Source organism: Chiloscyllium plagiosum, chromosome 45 (genome assembly GCF_004010195.1).
Source record: "Chiloscyllium plagiosum isolate BGI_BamShark_2017 chromosome 45, ASM401019v2, whole genome shotgun sequence".
NCBI lineage: Eukaryota > Metazoa > Chordata > Chondrichthyes > Orectolobiformes > Hemiscylliidae > Chiloscyllium > Chiloscyllium plagiosum.
The window spans coordinates 8,746,713-8,756,086 of NC_057754.1; positions in this window are offsets into that span (position 1 = coordinate 8,746,713).

Sequence of the window (9,374 nt, forward strand, 5' to 3'; positions counted from 1 at the left end):
AAGAGGTGACTTGATAGAGGTGTTGTCCCAGTCGAAATGGTGTTTTTTTTAACCATGTGTAGGGCTATGAGGGAGAGAGGATTCCTAGTAGCACACACTCAAACAAAACACTCTCAAACAAAAACTAACAAACTTAAAAGACCCAGTACAACCCATGGACAAAACCAACGTCATCTACAAAATTCCATGCAAGGACTACCACAAACACTACGTAGGACAAACACGAAGAAAGTTAGCCATCAGGATACACGAACACCAGCTAGCCACAAAAAGACACGACCCTCTCTCCCTCGTAGCTCTACACACGGATGAAAAAAAACACCATTTCGACTGGGACAACACATCTATCCTGGGACAGGCTAAGCAAAGACATGCCAGAGAATTCCTAGAGGCCTGGCACTCCAACCACAACGCCATAAACAAACGCATAGATCTAGATGCCATCTTTCAACCCCTCAGAAAACAAACAGGAAATGACATCACCACACATCCCAGGAACCCCATCCAGGACAAACATATAAATAGAAAGCAGGAGGCAACAGCTTCGCTTCACTTGGAGGTCGCCACTGATGATGTTACCGAGCCAGGTAATGAAACGTCTGGATATCAAACCTACAGCTCACCGAGCAAACCTACACCCTAAACCTCAACCTGAGCTACAAATCTTCGCAAACCTTGCATGAAACTCTCTGTCATTTCTCCATTCAACTTTCCAACTGATCCGAATCAATCTCCCTCACTCTCTCCATCGATTTGTGTGTGGTCTGAAAAATTCAGTAATCAGACCAGCTACATTTTCATCTCAATCATTTACATCAAAAACAACAGAGGCCCTCAGCACTGATCCTTGTGGAACACCACTGAGCACAGACCTCCTCTTTGTCTCTTGTGTCCAAGCCAAGGTTGTATCCATTTTGCCAACTTACCATGAATCCAATGCAACTTAATCTTCTGGGCCAGCCTACCATGAGAGACCTTAGTAAGGTTTATGTAGACAACATCCACTGCTCTACCCTCATCAATCGTCTTAATCACTTCCTCAAAAGAACTCCATCAAGTTTGTGAGATAAGATCTCCCCTGCATAAAACCATGCCTATTAAGTCCAATAATTTCCCTACCACTGATGCAAGGGTTAATAGCCTTTCCTGGATTATCCAAGTTTCCCTTCTTAAACAAAGGAACAACATTGGCTCTTCTCTAAACTTCTGGAACATCACCTGCAGCTAAACAGGATACAACGATCTCTGTCAAGGCCTCAGAAAACCCGTCCCTTGCCTCCTTCAGCATCCTGGGGTTGATCCCATCAAGCCCTGGGGACTTAGCTATCCTTAATGTTTTTCAAGCCACCCAATACCACCCTCTTCTTAATATTGACATGCCCCAGATTATCAACATATCCCTCCCAAATCTTACTGTCCTCCATGTTCTTCTCCTTGGTGAATACCAATGTCCAATACAGATTAAGGACCTCACCCTCTTCCTCTGGCTCCATATATAAATCCCTCCTTTGTCCTAGAGTCAACCTGACCTTTCCCTGGTTATCCTCTTGGTCCTAACATATGTCCAAAATGCCTTGGGATTCTTCTTAATCCGACTTGCTAAGGACCTTTCATGGTCCTGCCTGGCTGTCTTAACTTCTTCATTAAGTTATTTTCTGCTTCCTTTATATTCTTCAAATGCCTTGTACGCTTTCAGTTTCTTAAACCCTACATATGCTTCCTTTCCCTTTTTGGCTAAACTTCCAATATCTCTTGTCATCCATGGTTCCTGAATCTTGCCATCCCTATCTTTCATCCTCACAGGAACATGCTGGTCCTGAATTCTGATCAACTGGCCTTTAAAAGATTCCGAAATGTCAGAGGTGGATTTACCCTCAAACAGCCACCCAACAATCTAATTTTCCGGTTCCTGCCTGAAGCTGTTGGAATTAACTTGCCTCAGTTTCGCACCTTCACCCAAGAACCAGTCTTATCCTTATCCATAACCATCTTTAAGGTAACAGAATTCTGATCACTGATCTGAAAATATGCTCCCACTGAAACTTTGATCAGCCGTGCTCAGGCTCATTCCCCAAAACAAGCTCTAACACCCATTCCCTCGTTGGAGTACTTACATACTGGTTCAACAAACCTTCCTGGATGCACCAGCAAACTCTGCCCCATCTAAAAGCCTGGTACTAAGGGAGTCGCAATCAATGTTAAGATCATTGACTACAAAAATCCCTGTTGTTTTAACATCTTTCCCTGCACTGTTTATGTATCTATTCCTCTACCTCTGTGGGCTATTGGCAGGCCAACAGTATAACCCCATCATAGTGACTGCACTTTGTTTATTCCTGAATTCTACCCATATGGCCTCATTGGATGTGGCCTCCAAGCTGTGGCATTCTCCTCAGTCAGTAACGCAATTCCTCCACCCATTTTACATCCTTCTCTAGCTTGGTTGAAACCTCTAAAACCTGGAATGTTAAGCTGCTGAGTGCTGCGCTTCTCTCAACCCAGTTTCTGTAATGGCTATTGCATTGTGAACTCATGTACTAATCCAGACTCAGCTATTTTACCTGTTACACTCCATACATCAAAGTAAATTAGGAGACAGCAATGGCCTATTCAGATTATCGCTGGAGTGTGCATCCAGAGACCCAGATAATGCCCTGGGGATCCACGTTCAATCCGGCAGGCAGTGGAATTTGAATTCAATTTAAAAAACTGGCCATTGCTGATTGTCGGAAAAACCCATCTGGATCATGAATGTCCTTTAGGGAAGGAAGCTGCCATCCTTACCTGGTCTGGCCTATACGTGATTCCAGACCCACAGTAATGTGCTTGATTCTTTACTGCCCTCTGGGCAATTAGGGATGGGCAATAAACGCTATCTGGCCAGCGACACCCTCATCCCATGAATAAAGGGAAATAAAAAACACCTCAGAATGCCAGTCCTACTGTGTTCATTAGCCTGGACCTGTCTGTCTTTCCTATTGGACTTATTTGGCTAAATGTTGATCTACTCCTCAACCACTTCACATACTCACCTACCGCTCAGACTCCCATCCCACTGCCACACTGTTTTAACCCCCTCCCGGAGTGACATTAGCAAACCCCCCTGCAACTGGTGCCCCTCCAGTTTAGTTGCAACCCATCCTACTTGTACAAGTCCCTCCTGCCCTGGAAGAGATCCCAATGATCGAAATATCTGAAGCCCTCCCTCCTACACCAGTTCTTCAGCTACACGCTCATCTGCATTATCTTGCTGTTTCTAGCCTATCCAGTATGTGACACAGGGAGTAATCCTGAAATTAGGGATTAAGAGGCTAGTGAGGTATTCACCTGTTGGTGTAACCTCAGGAGGTTTTGCTGTTCTAAAAATTCAATATAACTGCATCTTGTCATGACCTTGCATTGACAGAATCATGAAGGTCACATAAACATTTTAAATCTGTGTTCCATAAATACCACAGGCCTTTTTCAGACTACAAACTTAGCCTGTTATTCACTTTCAGTCAGGAACAAATTATACTTTTCCACCAATCTCCTGTTTAACAGCATAGAACCTTGTAAGGGGACCTGGCTGTCGGTGGAGGGAGATGAGAAAGATCAAAGTGCCCTCTCAGTGTGACCCTGAAGAACTGTATCTAGGCTGAAGTACTGTTCCTGTCGTATGATCCTCCCCTCAGACTGTCCTTCCTAAGCTCCAGTTGGGTGATGTTAGACATTCAGGTGGAAAAGACTAAAGAAGTACAATGAAGTGTTGAAAAAATATCTAGTTCCCATCCATCCAGAATATTAAACATCAGTCCAATCAGAGTAAACACAGTTTAAAGATACATTACAGATAGAGGCCATTTGGCCCATCACAGCTATGCCAGCTGAAGTGGAGTTGTCCAGCTGAGTCCCATTTTTGAGATTTAACTCCAGCGAGCTGCAGGTTCAGACACTTTGAGTGCAGAACCAAGTCTTTTGTTTTAAAAATGTGGTGAAGGTTTCATCCGGTGAGATCCTATCAGACAATGAGTTCCACATTCCCACCATCCTCTGAGTAAAATGGATTTGCCCTCCCTTTCCTATTCCTTCTACCAATTAATATAAGTCTCTGCCCTCTGTTTACTGACCTCTCTAAATGGGCGCTTTCTACCTACTCTATCACAATACCTCAATCTTTGACACTTCAATTAAATCTCTCCCCCATTTCAAAGAAAACAGCATAAACTCATTCAGGTTTTCTTCACAGTTCAAGTTCTCTCGTCCTGGTAACTTCCTCTGTAAACCGCCTCTCTTCTCTGTAGTGTCATCACATCCTTACTGTAGTGTGGTGACTTGGTCTATACAGTCCTTGTAGGACCTATCGTGTCAGTTTACTCAGTTCAATGGATGACTGGTTTGCGAATGACGTGTGACGCCAGCAACGTGGATTCAATTCCCACACCGACTGAGGTTACCATGAAGGACTGTCTTAGCAACCTCTACCTACTCCAAGGTCTGTCTCTTCCTCCACACTTCTCCGTATCATCGAATCCCAAATTTTCCTCATCAAATTCATTATCACACAATTATCTCAACTGAATTTGCCTTTTCTCCCGTTCATTTGGGCAGTCTATTGACATCTTCCTTTCGTCCGTGACTTTCTTTCTCATTATCAATAACACAGCTCTCTAATGTATCAGCTGCAAATGTTTAAATCACAGCCCCTGTAATGAAGTCTCAATCGTTGATATATATCACAAAATTGTGGATCCCGACAAGAAATAGGTATGATTCAGTCCGGTTTGCAATTGACACTAGAATCCAATCTCTGCTGTTGTGTGTGAATTTGCTGGTGCCTTAAGGGGTTATTTGACTGAGTGGATCCTTGCCCACACACGAAACAGGTGATCGGCCTCTCCCCTGTACGAACAGGTCAGTGAGTCAACAGAGTGCTTTCGCTTTTAAAGCTCTTCTAACAGTCAGAACATCTGAAAGGTCTCTCATCAGTGTGAACAAGTTGGTGTGTCAGGGGTTGGCATGACTGAGTGAATCCCTTGCTGCGCACAGAGCAGGTGAATGGCCTCTGTGAGTGCATTGACGTGTCATTATATCCCTTCTGCTTTTAAAGCTGTTCTTGCAGTCAGAACATCGAGAAGGTCTCTGATCAGAGTGTACATGCTGGTGAGTCCGGAGACTTAGAGTCCTAGAGATGTAGAGCACGGAAACAGACCCTTCGGTCCAACTCATCCACGCCGACCAGATATCCCAACCCACTCTAGTCCCACCTGCCAGCACCTGGCCCATATCCCTCCCAACCCTTCCTATGCATATACCCATCCAAATGCCTCTTAAATGTAGCAACTGTACCAGCCTCCACAACTACCTCTGGCAGTTCATTCCATACACGTACCACCCACTGCGTGAAAAATTTGCCCCTTAGGTCTCTGTTATATCTTTCCTCTCTCACTCTAAACCTATGCCCTCTACTTCCGGACTCCCCCATCCCAGAGAAAAGACTTTGTCTATTTATCCTATCCATGTCCCTCATGATTTTATAAACCTCTATAAGGTCACCCCTCAGTCTCCGACGCTCCAGGGAAAACAGCCCTAGCTTATTCAACCTCTCCCTCTAGCTCAAATTCTCCAAACCTGGCAACATCATTGATAAAGCATTACATCCCTTCCCACACTCAGGGCAAGTGAATGGCCTCTCCCCAGTGTGAGCTCCCTGGTGTGTGCAGAGGCTTGATAACTGAGTGAACCCCTTCCCACATGTGGAGCAACTGAATGGCCTCTCCCCAGTGTGAATGCGTCGATGAGCTTCCAGTTCAGATGGGTAATTGAACCCCTTCCTATAGTCCCCACATTTCCAAGGTTTGTCCATGGTGCTAGTATCCATGTGCCTCTCCAAGTTAGGTAAAGCCTCAATCACACAAAGATCACGTGCAATTCCTCTCGCTGTCAATCGTGCAATAGTTTCAGATCGCGTAACTTGTTAAAGCTCTTTTCACAGTCAGTGCACAGGAACACAGACTCTGGAGTGTGTGTCACGTGCTTTTCCAGTTACAGAATTGAAGATTTTTTTTGTCACAGATAAACACAAATATTTCTCCTTCCTTATTCAAATGCCATGGATATTCAGGTCCTGATGATTCGAGTGACTATCAGAACTTGAGGTGAAGTTTATTTTGTGTTTCCCACCGACAAATCCAACATTCTGAATGCCCTGTAAAAGGAGATTAAATTAAAATACTTAGAATAGATAGCAAACAGGCCATCAATATATCCACTCTTGTTTTATATTTCCCATTCCAATTAACTCATCTATCTCATTTTTCCAATCCTATTTCTCACATGTAAAACTGGGCAGGACGGTGGTTCAGTGGTTAGCACTGCTGCCTCACAGCACCAGGGTCCCAGGTTTGGTTCCAGCTTTGGGCAACTGTCTGTTTGGAGTTTGCACATTCTCATCATGTCTGTGTGGGTTTCCTCCCACACTCCAAAGATGTGCAGGCCAGGTCAATTGGCCACGCTAAATTGCCCATAGTGTTAGGTGCTTAGTCAGAGGGGAATGGGACTGGGTGGGTTACTCTTCAGAGGGTTGGTGTGGGCTTGTTGGGCCAAAAGGTCTGTTTTCACACTGTAGGGAATCTAATCTGATCATTTTCTTCTGAAAGTATCACTGTTTCTCGCCTCTGGATAAGGTGATAAAGAAGGCATATTGTAGGCTTCCCTTCATCACTTGGGGCATTGAATATAAGGTTGAAAAGGGTGGCGCTGGAAAAGCACAGCAGGTCAGGCAGCTTCCGAGGAATGATGAAGGGGTTATGCTTGAAACGTTGACCCTCCTGCTCCTCGGATGCTGCCTTAGCTGCTTTGCTTTTCCAGCAACACCTTTATCAACCCTGCCTCTCCAGCGTCTGCAGTCCTCACTTTCTCCTAGAGTTGAGTATAGAAGTTGCAAGTTGTGATGCAGCTATGTAAGACTTCAGTTCGGCGTATTGTGAGCAGTGCTGGTCGCCAGACGATCAGAAGAATATGGAGGCTTTGGAGAGGGTGCAAAAGAGATTTACCAGGACGTTGCCTGGATTAGAGTGTATGAGCTATAAGGAGAGGTTGGACAAAAGTTAATTGTTTTCACCACGCGGAGATCCAAGATGGCGGCAACTCAGCAAGTCTGAGTTTATAGTGCTCCTCCCAAGACCTAGGCAAAGTGGGCCACCCTCCTCCACCACACTCATCAAATCAATTAAAAATAGTTTTTACTTAATGCAATTAGTGGTTTAGCACTAAATTTAAACAGTTCAGTCTCCCGTAAAACTGACTAGGGGGAAAGGAGCCTGCAGTTCTCAGCACGCAGGAGCCCCTCCCCCACCCTCCCCAGCTGCAGCAGAGGTGTCCGCAGCTGCCCCGAGGGACTTACCTATGGTGGCGAGCCTCGCGGAAATAATCTCCAAACTCGATGCGAAGATCGATGCTTTCATTGAAGAGTCCCGAAGTCGATGGAATTCATTCTTGGCTGCGCTACAAAAGCTTGGCCGAGACATTGAAGCAATTAAATGCCGAGTCGGAGGGGCGGAGCTAAAGGCCGCGACCTCCGAGGCCATTGCAGAATCGGCCATTGAGAATCGAGGTCGGCGAAAAAATATTCGTTTGCTGGGCCTTCCCGAACGGGAAGAAGAAGGCCAGCTTACAAGGTTCCTTGAACAGTGGTTTCCGCAGTTGTTGAATCTGGAGGCTGCATCAGGCCAGGTAAGGGTGGACTGGGCCTACCGGGTTGCAATACGCGGGCCCGGCTCGAACCAGCGCCCCCGCCCCGTCCTGTTCCGGCTGCAGAGCTATAAGGTGAGGCTACCTTATCTTATTTTATCTTTGTCCTTGGCAGCGGGGTTGTTTTCCCCTGTTATTTTGTATTAATATATTTAATTGTTATTTGCTGAGACTGTAATTTTATAGTCATATATGTCCATATATGGTATTAACATTACCAAATATATCCAGGTGTTGTTGTGGGTGGGGGGGGATAGGATACTCACTGTTAGTTCTAGTTCAGCAGTATACTTGAATTTTCTTTATCCTATTGTGGGGTGCCTGGGTCAAGGGTGGGACACTGGTTGGGAGAGGTTATGATGGGTTTCTTAGAAAGGAAGTGATGCCCCCTGCGAATAAGGGGGAAGATCTCCGTTTAAATACATTGTATACTTTTTTTTACTATTTAGAAATAATTTTTTTTATTATATTGATCTGAATGTACTAAAGAACTTTTATTTTTGTGAATTTTATATGCTCTATGCTCGGGATGTTTTGGATAAATACGGGTTTTGTCGTGATCTGATGTTAACACATGCCGAGCATGTATATCACTGCTCAATTTATGTGTTATCCATTGGGGGTTTTTTTCTCTTGAATAATGTAAGAATTTTAATGATACGCTCTGGTTAGTTGTAAGTTAGATGAGTAGTTAGTTGAGTTTTGTCTTTTTTTTCTCTTAGTATTTCTATTTTGTTGTTTGATAGATTTTGTTTATCATTTATTTAAGACTTAACTGTATGTCAATGTTTATACTTGGGTTTTTTTTTGGTTTTCTTTTGTAAACTTGTAAGAACATGTTAAATTTTCAATAAAAATATCTATTAAAAAAAAATTTTCACCACAGCATCGGATGCTGAGGAGTGACCTAATAAAATAATGAGAAGCATGGGCAGGGTGGATAGCTGGGAGTCTTTTTTCTGGGCGGAAATGTCAAATACTAAGGGGTTTAAGGTGAGGTTGGGGGTGGGTGGGGGGGGGGAGGGATGTAGTTTAAAGTTGATGTGTGAGGCAAGATTTTTACACAGAGGGTGGTAGGTGCCTGGAAGACACTGCCAGGGTGGGTGGTGGAAGCAGATACTAGTCACCGATCACCAACCAGAAAAGCACTCACTTATCCCCACTCTTTGCTTCCCGTTAACCGATCCTCTATCCATGCTAATACATTCCCCGTAATGCTGTGCATCTTTAGAACATAGAACAATACAGTGCAGAACAGGCCCTTCGGCCCTCGATGTTGCACCGACCTGTGAACTAATCTAAGCCCATCATCATCCATGTGGTTATCCAAGGATTGTTTAAATGCCCCTAATGTGGCTGAGTTAACTACTTTGGTAGGCAGAGCATTCCACGCCCTTAACACTCTTTGAATAAACCTGCCTCTGACATCTGTTTTAAATCTATCGCCCCTCAATTTGTAGCTATGCCGCCTCGTACAAGCTGATGTCATCATCCGAGGAAAAAGACTTTCACTGTCTATCTGATCTAATCATCTGATCATCTTATATGCCTCAGTCAAATCCCCTCTTAGTCTTCTTCTTTCCAATGAGAACAGATGCAAGTCTCTCAGCCTTTCCTCATAAGACCTTCCCTCCAGACCAGGC